We start from the raw sequence: 15,349 nt of genomic DNA, 5'->3' as shown, positions 1-15,349 counted from the left end.
GATCCCCCCACACGTATCATTTCGTATAGAGAGAAACCTGCTCATTATATATTCGGAAAATTAATTTTAATGAGCTATTATTGTTACCAAGGTTAGTTTGTGTGCCCCACATGCTTTCTTTAAAATGATTTCAAATTTCTCTGCTTCGTAAAGTTTAGGTCCCGGATGTTGGTACGAAAATTTCCTAGTAAATTGCAACATAATCACTATAATCTATGGAGAGATAAAAACCGGCGCTCGCTAGGTGTATGGAGGTGTTGGTGGTATTGGTGGTGGTGGTGGTGCTAATGGAATTGCATGTTGGCATTGGGAATGTAGCAGTGTATATGTGTGTATACATATGAAAAGAATCCGTCTCTTACAATTACGAGTGATGATATTAAACGGTTATTCTTATCAAAATAATGAGTCCCGGTCTAAGTTTTGTGAATGATTAATAGCGTCTTAGTGGTTTCAACAGCGTCTTTATGCAATTAGCTATTTTGGTTGTTGGGGTTAATCGATTCCATAGAGCCCAGTACTTGACTTATAGTTTATTTTATCGACACCAGATGGTTGATAGGCAATATCAGCCTCGTTGGGATTTGATCCCATACCGTAAGGAGCCGGTGCAAATATCACTAGGCATTCTGTCCGATTATCTAATATTTCTGTCAATTTATCATCTTCAATATAATTATATTTTCTACATTATCTTAGAGGAAGATGTAATTGACTATGTCTATAACAGTAACCTCTCAAGTATCTAGTTTATCCTCAGAAGGGCAAAGCTGACTCTAGTGGCATTTGAACTTTGAATGTAAATGTATGTATGTAAATGCTGCTATGTGTTTCCACACTCTACCAACTCTGGTATTAAACACCCTTCTCAAACTATAATAAGTGATAACAAAACAACATAAGGATATATTGGATGAATTATGTAACGTTCATCACAAAGAAAATTATATTTATCTGTAATGCTATCTTATCAGAGAACTTTGCAGAATCATATAACTTTGATTATATCTTCCATGTTTGTTTATAAGTTATTTGTACGCGTTTCACCGTTCTGTCTTTCCGAGAACTTACTAACAATAAAAAAAGGAAAGAAAGAAATGCAATTTCGTAATATGACACACGGTATATTACCGAACTACGCTATATCATGTATGTGATTATAAACGAACTACCGATGACTCAATATAATGTGTGGCATACCAATTGCATAATGCCATAATTTTCAATTAATGTCATGTTTGCATGTTTACTAAAACGAGTAACTTTGCATTAGAAAACATCTGCACCGTCATTCACATATAGTCTACATATATAGACTGTGTATCCCTTTTATTTGATCTTGCTCTCTTTTCCTCTTTCTTTTCATTTCTATCTCAGTTTCTCTCTCTTTCTCGGCCCCCTCTTTCTCTCTCAGCTCTATTCTGTATTTATCCTTAATGATGAATGATGCTTTACTTTCATATAAGTCAACGCGTTAGTGCGTAGTGGTTCTGGTACAAACATCGGCGATAAGACCGATGCCAAATTTTGACGCAAGGCCAGGAATTTCGGAGAGTGGGTAAGTCGACTATATCGACCGATACCTATTTCATCGAATCCGGAAGGATGAAAGGCAAACCATTTTATCCGGCCTACCAACGTTTCTGCCAACTCGCCGCCTTAATAATAATAATAATAATAATAGCAGTACCAGGATGCCCTGATGCAGTACCAGGCAGTGGCTCTCATGGCTTCTGATCTTAATTGATTGGAAGTGTTATCATGTACATTGTTTTGTCTTGGTATAAAAGATGGGCTCCAGCAAATATTCTGCTTAATACCACAGATTTGCTTGTCAGTTGTTTGACCTTAACCAGTTGAGCATGTCCCTTGGTAGCTGACGATATGTGCATCTCTGATCATGAGCAGAAGTAGTGGGGGAGCATCATAGCCATGTGTTGAGAGGAATTCTTTGGGGTTTCAATAATTCACCTTTGGAAACATGGGTGTTTTGTTCATTATCCTTAAAACAAACCTTATTCAGGGACCTTTTGAGCGGGATGGGCTACTCGACCTGATGAAAATTCTAACTGGGCCCCACCTGCGAGGTCATGCACTGTTTATCTTGATATGAGATCGCCATGTCGCGCAAATATGGTTGTGATGCATGTGCCTGGTGTACCCTTATCAGACGGGTAGTCATGATGGGTATATTGGGCTTTGTATATTTTACCCCAGTGTCACTTTGATGGCATGCACTGCTCTCTCACTCAATAATAATAATAATTATTATTATTATTATAATCATTATTATTATTTCTACTATAGGCTCATGACCTGAAATTTTAGGGAGGAGGGTAGTCGATTACATCGACCCCATACTTGTTTGGAATTTTATAGACCTCCCCAAAAGCAAAGTTGTTCTTGGAGGGATTTGAACTCTGGTGCATGTACACTCAGGCCTTGCGCCAGCTTTCATCCTTTTTTCATAGATTTATTGAAGCAGAGGAAGCAACTCACCTGCATCCTCACCTTTCTATTCAAGTGCAACTTAGGGATCTCAGTGAGGCCTTGGCCGTAGACTGAATTATCTGTTTTTAAGTCTTTCAAACATGCCCAACACACACTCTTTCGGTAGAACAACCATATAAGAAAACTGCTTGCCCTTTACGATGGATTCAACTGATAGCTGGGTCCATAATAGTACTGATTTCAAAATCAGGCAGGAGGTTACAAACCTTTTGGGAGAGAATAGTCGATAGTACTTCACTTTTATCGCTTTCAAAGAATGAATGTTACTGTCAGAAACTACAACAGCAGTAAAAATACAGTAAAATTGAATGTGAGAATAAGTGATATAACTCCGCATCTAAGCATTATATGGCAACAACATGTCCTTAGAAGACGTCTCATCGATCTCATAATAATATGATTTAAGTATGTTTCTGAGATAGAGCAATGATAGAAATGAAGACATATGCATACATAAACATTTCGATTCCTTCCGATCAAACCGTCACATGGAAAAAAGTTGAAAGACAATTGAAGTAGATGGTTTGCGCAATGAAAATATGGTAACAGAAAAATAATACCAAGATTTATTGGTTTACTGGATTTGAAATTAAACGAGCGCATGAAATCGCTACCAGAACTTGCTTGCAAAGTAAGCAATATCTTTACTAAGCATAGCATGAATTTTCTCAATTTAGTATTATAATTTATTCTAACATAGATACTTAACCATTATATTAAAGATAGTATGTCAGAGTGATACAGGAGCGTCTGGTTGTACCCTGGAAATCCTATTGTTAGCGATCATTTTAAACATTATCACAAAGCTGAATGTTTTGAGTAATAGGTTTTATCTAATTAATCCTTTCAACTTGAATGATATTTATTTTATCGATTCCCGGTGGATGGAACGCAACAACAACTTAACCAGATTTGAACTTAGTTACGTAACTAACTAAATAACACAAGGCCATTTAACCGTCATTCTATAGTTTCTGCCAATCTCTCTCACTCTTCACTTGCAATGGTTTCTACTTTTGGTAAGGTCATAACTTTTGTGCTGTCGATTTAACTATCCCCAATACAGGACTGATCATATTTTATCGACACGACAGATGAAAGACAAAGAACGTAAATGATGGTAATTAAATACCACAAGGCATTTAATCCATCATTCTACTGATTCTACTATTCGCCGCTCTTGATGATAGCAATAAAAAGTTACTTTCATGCCTATCGTAAACTGCGATATTTTGAAATGTTACTTGATCGTTTTGTCCACAGAGAATTTACTAACATCTCCAAAAGCTATATTTGAAATTCCAGAACGACAATTGTAAACTAAACATAAACACAATTATTGTTGGCAAAACTGCGCTTTAGACTTACCTTAAGCAAAATTAGTAGACCATGTTATGTCTTTCAACAGATGGGTCGAACAGAGGTTAATACGGAAAGCCAAATAAATTCAGGCTAAGAGAAAAGTATGTGAAAGATTATCGCTAAAATCCAAGATTTTTACATTCCATTCAACTAATTTAGAAATATATTGTTAGAAAGTATTGACTATATCATTCACTTCAAGTCAAAGTATGTAACCTCCCGGATAGTCATGCAGAATATATAGAAAATTAGACATTTTCTTTATTAATGTTGGCAGCTAATATGAAACCTACGTCGTTTAAATTCTAAGATATCTTATCGTCAAGTAACAAATATTGAATTCTTATGTAAGATATTAAGGCCACTAGAGCAAATGCATGTTTCGTTATTTTTCGAACATTGCGCCAACCTCACAGAAAACCCCCTCAAACAAAAAGTAAAGAAAATGAATGAACAATTAGGAAATAAATACTAAAACAAAACGATAGTACAATACAAAATGCTTTATAACGTTTAGATACACCTATATTAAGAGTTCAAATTTGTCTCTGATTGAATTTTACGATCCATTCTTCTCCCTCCCGGGCTCCATAAGAAAAGGAGATGTTGATTCATTCGAGTAGATTACTACACATTTATATCACTGGAATAAGGTGAGAAAATACCATCCACGGTACAGTTATCGTTTATACACACACACACACGCACACACACACACACACACACACACACACACACACACACACACATACACACAACGTGTAAAAATATTTCTGTATTTTGTTTTATTTATATTGAATATTCATAGAGATATTTTTCTTGCATCATTCTTTACATTTTATCGGGAGTAGGGAACATGAAACTCGAAGCAGCTTCAATAATTGTGTGAAGTTTTCATTTTACTGTTCTCCTTATTTACACACACACACACACACGCACACACACACACACACATACACGCACACACACACATACACACGCACACACACATATACACATGCACACACACACACACACACAATGCATAAAACATCTCCCACCTTATCGTCACCAGAAATCTTCATCATTAGCATCTCTTATTTGTCACGAATTTGAATATATTGAACTTAGTGTTGTAAATGGTTACTTTTGCCAAAAAAAAAAAAAAAAAAAAATGAAAAAGCGACTCTGTCAGTGACGTCATGGAAATTCTAACGCATCTGGGTCCAAGAGATCTCGTTGACTGCTTGCTATGAATTGCAGACTTCACATTCTGTCAGTTTCTTTACTACTGCTTTTAAAAACGTTACGCTCAACCTGGCATTTTCTTCCCTATTGAGCAGCGTATCAGATGCATCTATCTATCTATCTATCTATCTATCTATCTATCTATCTATCTATCTATCTATCTATCTATCTATCTATCTATCTATCTATCTGCCTGGCTGCCTGCCTGCCTACCTACCTACCTACTTACCTACGTACCTAGCTACCCACTTATTTATTTACACACACAAATAAGCACATGTGCCAAACAAAGTGGAAGAAAATAGTACTCAAATACTAAAGGCAGAGTAAAATACTATATTATTAAAGCCAAAATTACTAATATACATAGAAATTTTGAGTGATAGTTTGTGAAATTTTTCGGCTTTAATAAAATAGAATATACATACCACATAATATAACATACATACATACATACATATTATATATATATATATATGTATGTATATATGTGTGTGTGTGTGTGTGTATGTGTGTGCATTTGTATGTATCTACACACACACACACACACATATATACATACATTACATATATTTGTATATACATGCATACGTACGCACACATACACATGAGCACACACACTCACACACCCACACGCACACATACACACACACATATGGCTTCTGTGAATTTATAATGAACTTCAAGTGATATCCAGATGCAATATATGTCAAAGATTTTTCTCAACTCAATACGTATCGCCATCTTTTTGTTCATCGCTGAATACAATATAAGAAGATTACCATATGTACAACTTTTAAATATGAAGAGGTCATGAAATTAGATCTTTGCAAATATTCTAAGGCTGTAATACCTCGTTGAAAAAGTACTCTCATACAATATGATTAATTTTATGGATCTAATTTTTTTTTTATCTGTGTGCAAAATAGTTGATTGCTTGGTTGAAAAATTAAGGTAATGCTTTTTTTTTCTAATTCAAAACATTCAAAGATATTTCTTTCTCACCACTTTCTTTAAAACACAATGATGATGTGATTAGCTTTACTAAAAAGTCAAGCGCTTCGTATATGATGATTAAACGCTATTGTCTATTCCGACACAGTTACTCGTATCATAGACGTATACCTGATGACAATTTTATCTAAAATATGTAGTTTATTCCAATGAAAATTCACCTAATATTCATAGAAAATGATTGTCAAATGAGAATTTGCATTACTGTCAGTTTGCTATAAATTGGTTGTTGACAACATGTAAACAATATGAATGTTTCAAAAATCTTGTGGCTTAGAATAATTTTCATGTATTATTTGCGTATGTAAGTCGTCGAATGAAGCAATAAAAGTACGTTCTTACAAAGTTGTGTTCTTGTGTTATATAAAATATTATCAATGTGTGTAGTGTATAAAGTTGTGCGTATTTGTATGTGTGTAGTACGTGTGTGCGCGCGCGTATAACTACGTGTAGTACGCACAGCATGGCGGAATAGTTAAGAAGTTCAATCCCAATGCATGACAGCTGAGGCAAACTTCATTTCTTTTAGCTTCGGGTCGACGCATCCTTATGAGAGAAACTGTGTAGAGGCCTGGGTGGATTGTACTAGTAATTCAAAAGGTACAGCTTTGGTAGTACTGCTTGACGATGATTCTGCCTGAAAATTACGCTAAGGATGTACATGTCTTTGGAATACTTAACCGCATATACTCATTCAGGAGGAGGTACTTTAGTTGATCGAACAACTGTTTCCTAATCGTCGAACGGCGGAGACCAGTCGTCATATGTATGTGTGAATGTCAGTGTTTCTATTTTGATACAAGCCATCAAGGCATAGCTTTACTTATGAAAATTCTTGCTAAATTCCTCCCATATCATGAGATATTATATGAAAAGCAGCAGGATAACATTGATATACAATAGCAAGTTGATCGGGACTGGAACGCTGTGAGTCTGTTTCCTCGTTCAGCAATATATAGCGGCTAAATAACAAGGTACTGTTAAATAAGGTATATTTGTTGAAAGAATTGAAAAATGTGACCATTAAATTAGAAGTGTAAGTGAAATAAACAGGATTTTAGTTGGAATCAAAACTGGGTCATTATTTGTCTAGCCACAGACTTACCACTTACAATTTTATACGATTTCTTTAATAAAACATTTAAAACTGTACTTAGAAAAAAAAAAGAAGCCAAATCAAAAAACTGCATTGAATAAATATCGTTAACACAATTTGCAAACTCACTTTAAATATATTGAATAACATTTTAAAATATTGCTTAAATATATTGAATAACATTTCTAATATTGTTTAAATAAAATTCAATTAATTGAAAATTGAATTACGGAAATAAAATTTAGAGGAAATTTAATGTATAATTCTATTTTCATCAAATAATTTAAATTGAGAATTTACTTTTTGATATTTGTTTATTTCGTTAAAAAATTCTTTGTGTGAAGTACATTGGAGACGGTGTGATGTGACAAAGTGTACTGACGGGTGGTTACCGTTAGTCACATATTGAATAGCTAATGTTCCGAGCGGCTTTAGATTTGGATAAATCTTTAAATTGTATGCTTGTTCACGAAACACTGTACGAAATTGAATAAACGGATTTAAGTTAATAAACTCATTAACATTTCTATATAGCCGCCTAAATACTTTATAGCTTCTTCGCTGTTTATCTAAACGAAAAAAGCATCAACATATCTGAGATAAAATAGATAAATATAACAACAAAAGAAAACAAAAACTATAAAATCAAATAAAACGAAAATATTAACCGGAAGTAACTGTAATTTTGCTTCGCGTTTCTTAGCTCTACAAGGCGTTTCTTTCTCTCTTTACTTTTCGCTGATGTATTCGTGTTTGCTATTCGATTTGTTTGAATAGATTTGTTCACCATTTGCATTTATTACTCATAAATCTACCTATTAGAGTTAATCTTCGATATTTCTTTTTCTTTTACGCTTTAGTCTAAGTATTATTGACATTCTAGTAAAATAATCATACAGTAGTTTGAAGTATTTATCCTTTCGACATCGATTCAGATTACAAAAAAAAAAAAGAAGAAAATTATAAACAAAATATAGTAAAGTAAATCCTTCATTTGTAGTTACAACTCGTTATTTATCCTTGAGTTATGGATTTATAAACGATCAAATAACAAATAACGGATTTAAGCCGATCTGTTCGGACCACGATTTATTGTGCTTGAAGAAAAAAGGCAGCCATTACATTTCGTGCTTTAGTCGATAATATCTGAGTTCGTTTGTGTAATTACATGTTTATTTTCGGTGGCAAAATCTTAAGGTCCTTACATTTTTTTTTCGTTATTGATTCTCTTGTATTGAGGCATTTGTTACTTCCATTTTCCCCTTCTTCTGAGAAGTCACGTATAGTTCGATGGCCAAGGATGTGTACAGAGATTATAGACAGAAATAATATTTGTTTTGCATTAGGTACTTGCTTCAGTTTTCCAATGTTTAGGAGATTACTTAAAAAGGGAACTTGCTTTTGCCTTTATTTCTTCCATTTTGACGATCATAACAACAAATTAGAAATAATGACTATCTTGTGATCTTTTATATGGTCCTTTATATATTTATTTATTTATTCTTTTTTAGACACTGATTGTGTCTATTTTTTGCATTTGCGTTCGAATTTTCTGAAATGAAATTTTCTTGTAATTATCGAAAAACAATTTCAAAATGGCGTGGAGGGGAAATGACTACTGCGAGCTAAAGTGCGTTTAAATTTAGTTTGGAAGAATAAAATAATTTTCCCGGAAGAGGAGATGAGGTACGAAACTTTGGTTAGACACGTGATTACATGATTATTATAATACATTTAATTTTTATAGTGTTGAATCTCTTTCAAGTTAGATTAACATATATGATGATTGTTAACAGAATGACGCTTTTACACGACAGCTTGGTTTGAATATGATAGTTTATATTTTTATATTTATTGCATTTCAATTCCTATTGAATTTTTTGTTCGTGAAACTACCGAAGTGTTTATTAACGAATCGTCAGAATGGGTTGGTTTTTTCGATTAAAAATTCCTCCTCTATATTTGATGATATTTTCAGGTCTAATTAATACTGTTTCGTTAATTCTTCTGTTTAAACTCCCCACTGATTAAACTTCTTTGAAATTCGAATATTGAAAAAGAAGATTAACAACATCAATGACAACACAAATATCAATATAAATATAAATGAAGCATCAGCATAAGAAGTAAAATTAACTGAATTCTGTTAGCTTAGAAATCATCCGTGTTTAAACACTTCAAGATATTTGCATTATTATTCTAAACTTTGCTGATGTCCTGAGATTTATTCGTCGCTACCTAAACAGTAATAAAAACAAGTATTAAATGAATAGAAATAGAAACAAACAAACATTGACCATTTAAAGCAAATCTGAACACGCAAGCATGTGTGTGTTCGCATCTTTCAATGTCTATGATTGGCTATATGTCTAGAATTCACACGTTCGTGCAAGGTTTATCCTTTCTAGGCAGAATGCAAGTACACACCCTCGAGTTTACACAGATGAATGCACACACTTAAAAACACGTTAACACACACTTGCATTAACAGAAGTTATAAAATTTATGAAAATTGGGGAAATCGTGAGTATCAAGAGATTTAGGATAAGCGGGCATAAAGCCAGAAAGTTTCAAAGAAGCAGGCTGCGAATCAGTTATAATAACAGTGGAACGACAAGGTTCGGTTTAGAATAAGCGTCGGATTGTAGCGTTATTTTCCATCGCAGTTCATCTTTTCCCCTCTACGTCTTACTAAATTACTATACAAAATAGACTTCGTCTTGAGGTGAAGAAACGGCAGCAGTTTAAAGACAGATGTCTTGAAACATAAATTCTTCCACCACATCTATAAAGAGCTGTATATATTTTAATTAACTGTGCTCCAATAGTTCAACTTTTCAAAACTTGTCTCCGGAGGTGTGTTGGGTCTGTGACAAAGTCTCTTTACAGGAAACAAATTAGTGCAGTAGGCTGGTAATTTGCATCAGTGTAGGTAGTTGTAGTACTGTAAGATGATCAAGTGTTTCATTAGTTTGCAGTGAGCTACGCTTTACCAGACGCAACTCTTTTTCAATTCCCGGTTGGAGTTATTCCATTTTGCATCTTACACCACATGCAGTTCATGGATGTCACAATTATACAATTGATACTTCTCTCAAATACACGACTATGTATTTTCTCAAAAATTATTCTCTTTCGTCTCTGCACCTTTTGAATTAAACTTTTGTCGAATTTGACATTTTCTTTTTACATTATTGTAATTTTGATAAGTGTTTTCAACTCTAAATCACTTCTCTCATAATGAATTTTCATGCTTGTTATTAGCTGCTCGACTTACATGAAATAGCAGGACAGAGTCTCTCAAATTACATAGTCTTAAAGAAATGAAACAGACAGATAATATAGGTTTATCTAGGATTATGCTTGAAAATACTTTTTATCTTAAGTTTTCTGGATCGGTGCTGTCCAGAAGGGTTAAACAACTACAGAAAACACAAAGACAAGAACAACACTTCTAACATATTTAAAAAAAAAGTAAAAAGAAGCAAGATACAGCAAGAAAATGAGAGGATATGCAATGCAGTCTCGAAAAGTTCCAATTCCTATCGGCTTATCATTTTAGTTAAATTAACATTCCCCTTCAACAGAATCAACCGATAATCAGTATTCGACTTGTTCTCTCCCGAGAGCTGTGTGAAGCATAATCCCCGAAACACATACATAAGCTCCTTATATAATTCTTGTTTTGATTAAATTCTACCCAGAAAGAAGAAAAAAGTATTACAAATGTCTTGTTCTCTCCCAACAGGCTTGACGTGAAGATAAATGTTATAACAATGTCTCAACAGCTTTCAATACAAATTCTCATTGCATCTGACTCTATCCTTCTTCTCTCTTTTCCTCTCCTCATTCAGTTTTGATTACTTATTTTCGATTTAAAGTGTTGAACAAACTTTTTTTTAAATATTATATCTACTCTCAGTTTTACCATGTGTTTAGCATATTTCAACCACCTCAATACTTGTCATTCACATTATTTTCTTTAGCTGGACCAGTTGGATCAGAGAAGGAATTGGTTTGGTAAAAGCATAAGTTAGTTGGATTAAATACTGCTCTTTGAGGATTTCGTTTTGCTCTTCAACGTTCTGATTGAAAGTCTCACAAGGATTCGAGCTGCTTTCTATTTTTATAGGAGTAAGGAATTAAATAACAATCATATACTAGGGTCGATTCGCCAACTTGTGGTGTGAACAAAATCAAGAAATTATTGAAATACACACACACAAACACACACACACACACACACACACACACACACACACACACACACACACACACACACACACACACACACACACACACACACGTCACAAGAGCTTATGTTGTCTTGTGTGATTTCCAACCTATTAGATATTAATGGTCCTATTCACTTTACTTCGATAATTAGACATCATTTTGTTAGAATAAGCAGCAGAAGTACTGTTCAAGTGACGGATGTTTCTTTAGCTTTGCATCTGTATTTTACATTTTACATAGAAACAGAAGCTTCAGTGTAGTAGTTGTGTTGTTAAATACCTCAACAATATCTAGTTATCATTTTGGGTTTTGTTTCACTTCCTATAATATATTTGCTTGCTCTTCGCTATCGTTGATGAATCCAGTACAGTTAGAGTTTAACAACTAATAAATTCGAAACTAATTATTTGGAAAATGACTCTTATTATGAAAAGGTTAAAGTGAACTTGTATAAATTATTGGATTTAAATAAAATATCCATATAAACATTATCGTCATCATCGTCATCGTTGCCATCATGGTTAGCAGTAGCTTCTGTCTTTCAGATGGAAAAATGCATATCTGACAAAAATCAACCAAACGAAGTCGACTGTGAGATATTTAATCCGCCGCTATATTCTAATCTGCAATTATTACCATTTTATCCCGACATCTCCAGCATCATCGTCATCATCATCATCAATCATCATCATCATCATCATCATCATCATCGTCATCATCATCATCATCATCATCATCATCATCATCATCATCATCGTTATAATCACCATCACCATTTTTCTCTATTTTCATATTTAAATTTGGTTATTTTATATAAGTTTTAATCGAAAATATCTTTCAGAATTTCATTAAATCCTCTTCACTGCAAATCGATTTTTAGGTAAAAAAAAAAAAAATTGAGATAAATATAATATAATAAATATATAAAAAGAAATAACATCTGAATAAATAAATAAATAAATAAACCAACGATATAAATTATTTCTCTTCAGCAGCCTAAATTTAGTTACCAAAGTGTTCTTTAGTAAAAATGTCAAATCAATTTTTCCTCTGCATTCCTGCAGTTAGTTTATCATGATTAGATAGAATAAAAAAATAAAAAAATGCAATGAAAAATAAATACAACCAAACAAACACAGGAAAGACGTAGTAGGAAAATAAATAGGATATACAGAGAGAGAAAAGAAAGTAAATTAAATAAAGCGTTCATTGAAACATATTTCTGGAATATCATATGTAAGAATAAGTAAGGGTATAGAGCTGGCATATACAGCAGAATTCATGATTAAAATGTCTTGCAGTATTTCGTCTCGAGCTTGCAGCTTTTAGTTCTTGGTTCAAATAACGATATGACGAGACTGATATAGTTAATTGAATAAATACTTGTCGATGATGTTGATGGTTCTTTTATTGCTTACTCGCGAAGTTGTCAAGCTGGCAGAATCGTTATCGTTTGGAAGAAAATGCTTAGCTATTTCTTTTGGCTCTCTACGTTCTCAGACGATTTTTGTCTCCCATCCTCTCGGGATCGAAAAAAATAAATACTAGTTGTGTACTGGTGTCGATGTAATCAACTTCTTCCTTAAAAAATAATGATATAAAACAAAAATAAAAACCTTGGTAGCCTTGTGCCAAAATTAGCAAGTTATTGCGTAGACGCTGGTCAAACCTAGTCTAGCACAGCCACGATCGAAAACGTTTCAGATGAGACAATCCCGTAGCTTATTCAGTGTATTTCTTTTGTTGTCAGTAGGGAAAGTAGTGTCTATAATCATTCACAGAGTCTCTGATACTGGTGGGTGACAAGAAGGAAAGCATGTTCAATTAGAAGACATGACCCGAATGCTTACAACAAAGTGGACTCCACTAAAAGCATCCGAGATGCCTGGTGATGGTGTTATACCGGGTAATGGATTAAGACTGTTATCCGTCTAGAACAGCAACAAACATCACAAGGCTTGGGATACAACGTTCTTACATTTCCGCTAATCTCCCGTCTGCGTAGGTACTTGTTTATCGAACTCAGAAGGACAAAAAGCAACACTGACCTCGGTACTATCCGATGCTCTAAAATTTCTGCCAAATCACTGCAGCAGTTCATAAGTAACATATTTTGTATGATTGCTTCCTACTGTAGGTTTTTATTTTCAAAACTTGAGCAACTTGCTTCTTTAAAATTTAAATGTTTTAAAATAAGAATCCAATTTAGTATCAAATTAAATAGATATATACTTATATTTATATCTTTATACTCATATACATATGCATACGCGCGCGCACACACACATACGCATATATATACATATATACATACATACATATATATATATATGTATATATATATATATATATATATATATATATATATATATATATATATGTACATATATAAAGTTAAAATTATATGGCAGTAGCTCTGAAGGATGCGTAGGTGCTGATTTGCCAGAATCGTTAGAACATCAGACAAAGTATCTTGCATTTTTTGCGCAAGTTTTTTACGTTTTTAGTTCAAATTTTTTCAAGTTAAACTTTGTCGTCCTCCCTTCCATGTCATGTATTGATGTTGATTTAGTCCACCGTCGATCTGTGCAAATAACCACGGTACAGTAAAACCCAAATACACGCTCAATTGTGGGACTCTGACGTCGTGTAGATTCTGTATACTCTGCCTTCACATTACTATCTATCTGTAACACCGCATACTACTGCCAGTACAGTATACAGACACACACATTCTCACATACATTTTTACACGTACACGCAATCTTTCTTTCAATATTCCATTCTCTCTAAACGGGATTGCCCAGATAAAAAGCAATGTAGAGCATGCATCATAATAGTTGAAAGGTGAACTGTCATCACAGACCACTTTTCGATTCCATTTGAAATACTTTCGCTTCTCTTATGCTATGATATCTCCCAAGATATGTATTAAAAGTCTTGAGAAAGGTCACACACACAGCTTCACTTACCCACACATAGATATATAATTTAATTAATTAAGTAATTAATTAAACAAATTGAATTGTCAGTCATTCACTAGATATCTATGGCCTTTCCAATGACGTCGCCCGTGACTCATTTATATAAAGGCATCTGTATAAATATATTCGCTCACATAGAGTTATTTGTATGTATGCTCAAGTGTAATACCGATCTGTAATTTAATTGTTAAATGTCGAATATTGGTCACACATTTAATTCTGTAATAAACACCATTTAGTACGAAAATGCACACACACTTATATATACATATGAATGTACGTATGTGGGTATGCATGTATGTACACACGCACATCACATACACAAATATATACATATATGTATATATTGTCAAGATTAAATTATTGGAACCTTCGTAATATATTTGGTTTTATGTATGGAATCATATGCTTAGTAAATATTCAGCTATGTTCCTTAAAGTGGGTAAAAATAACAACAGTGTGTATATATATATATATATATATATATATATATATACATATATATATTTATATTTAAATGTGTGTGTGTGTGTGTGTGTGTGTGTGTGTGTGTATATGATGGACTCCCCCCGTCGAAGACGACATATGACGTTCAGCTTTTTGTCGAACAACCTGCTCAAATAACTTGTTTATTATGATCAAAATGTTCATGCCGCATATTATCTCACTCTCTCAACGTAGCCTGAATAGGTGCAGTGTGTGCCACGCGTCAGGTGTTGAAGTGATCGCATAGCAACGCGAGATGAAGTGTTTTGCTCAAGAACACAACTCACTACTCGGTCTAGGAATTGAAGTCACGATCACTAGATAACGTGTGCGACACACCAACCACTAGGCCATGCGCTTACACACACACAAACACACAAACACACACACACACACACACACACACACACACACACACACACACACACACACA

The 15,349-nt window shown here is 33.8% G+C and overlaps 1 protein-coding gene across 1 annotated transcript in view; it reads left to right on the top strand.

Annotated features, from left to right (window-relative positions):
• LOC106876285 (neurogenic protein big brain-like) overlaps positions 1 to 15,349 on the top strand; it is a 429,470-nt gene that overhangs the window by 220,192 nt on the left and 193,929 nt on the right. The gene's annotated exons all lie outside the window — the stretch shown is intronic.

The sequence above is a fragment of the Octopus bimaculoides genome, chromosome 3 (assembly GCF_001194135.2).
Source record: "Octopus bimaculoides isolate UCB-OBI-ISO-001 chromosome 3, ASM119413v2, whole genome shotgun sequence".
Taxonomy (NCBI): domain Eukaryota; kingdom Metazoa; phylum Mollusca; class Cephalopoda; order Octopoda; family Octopodidae; genus Octopus; species Octopus bimaculoides.
This window is presented reverse-complemented; position numbering and strand designations above follow the sequence as displayed.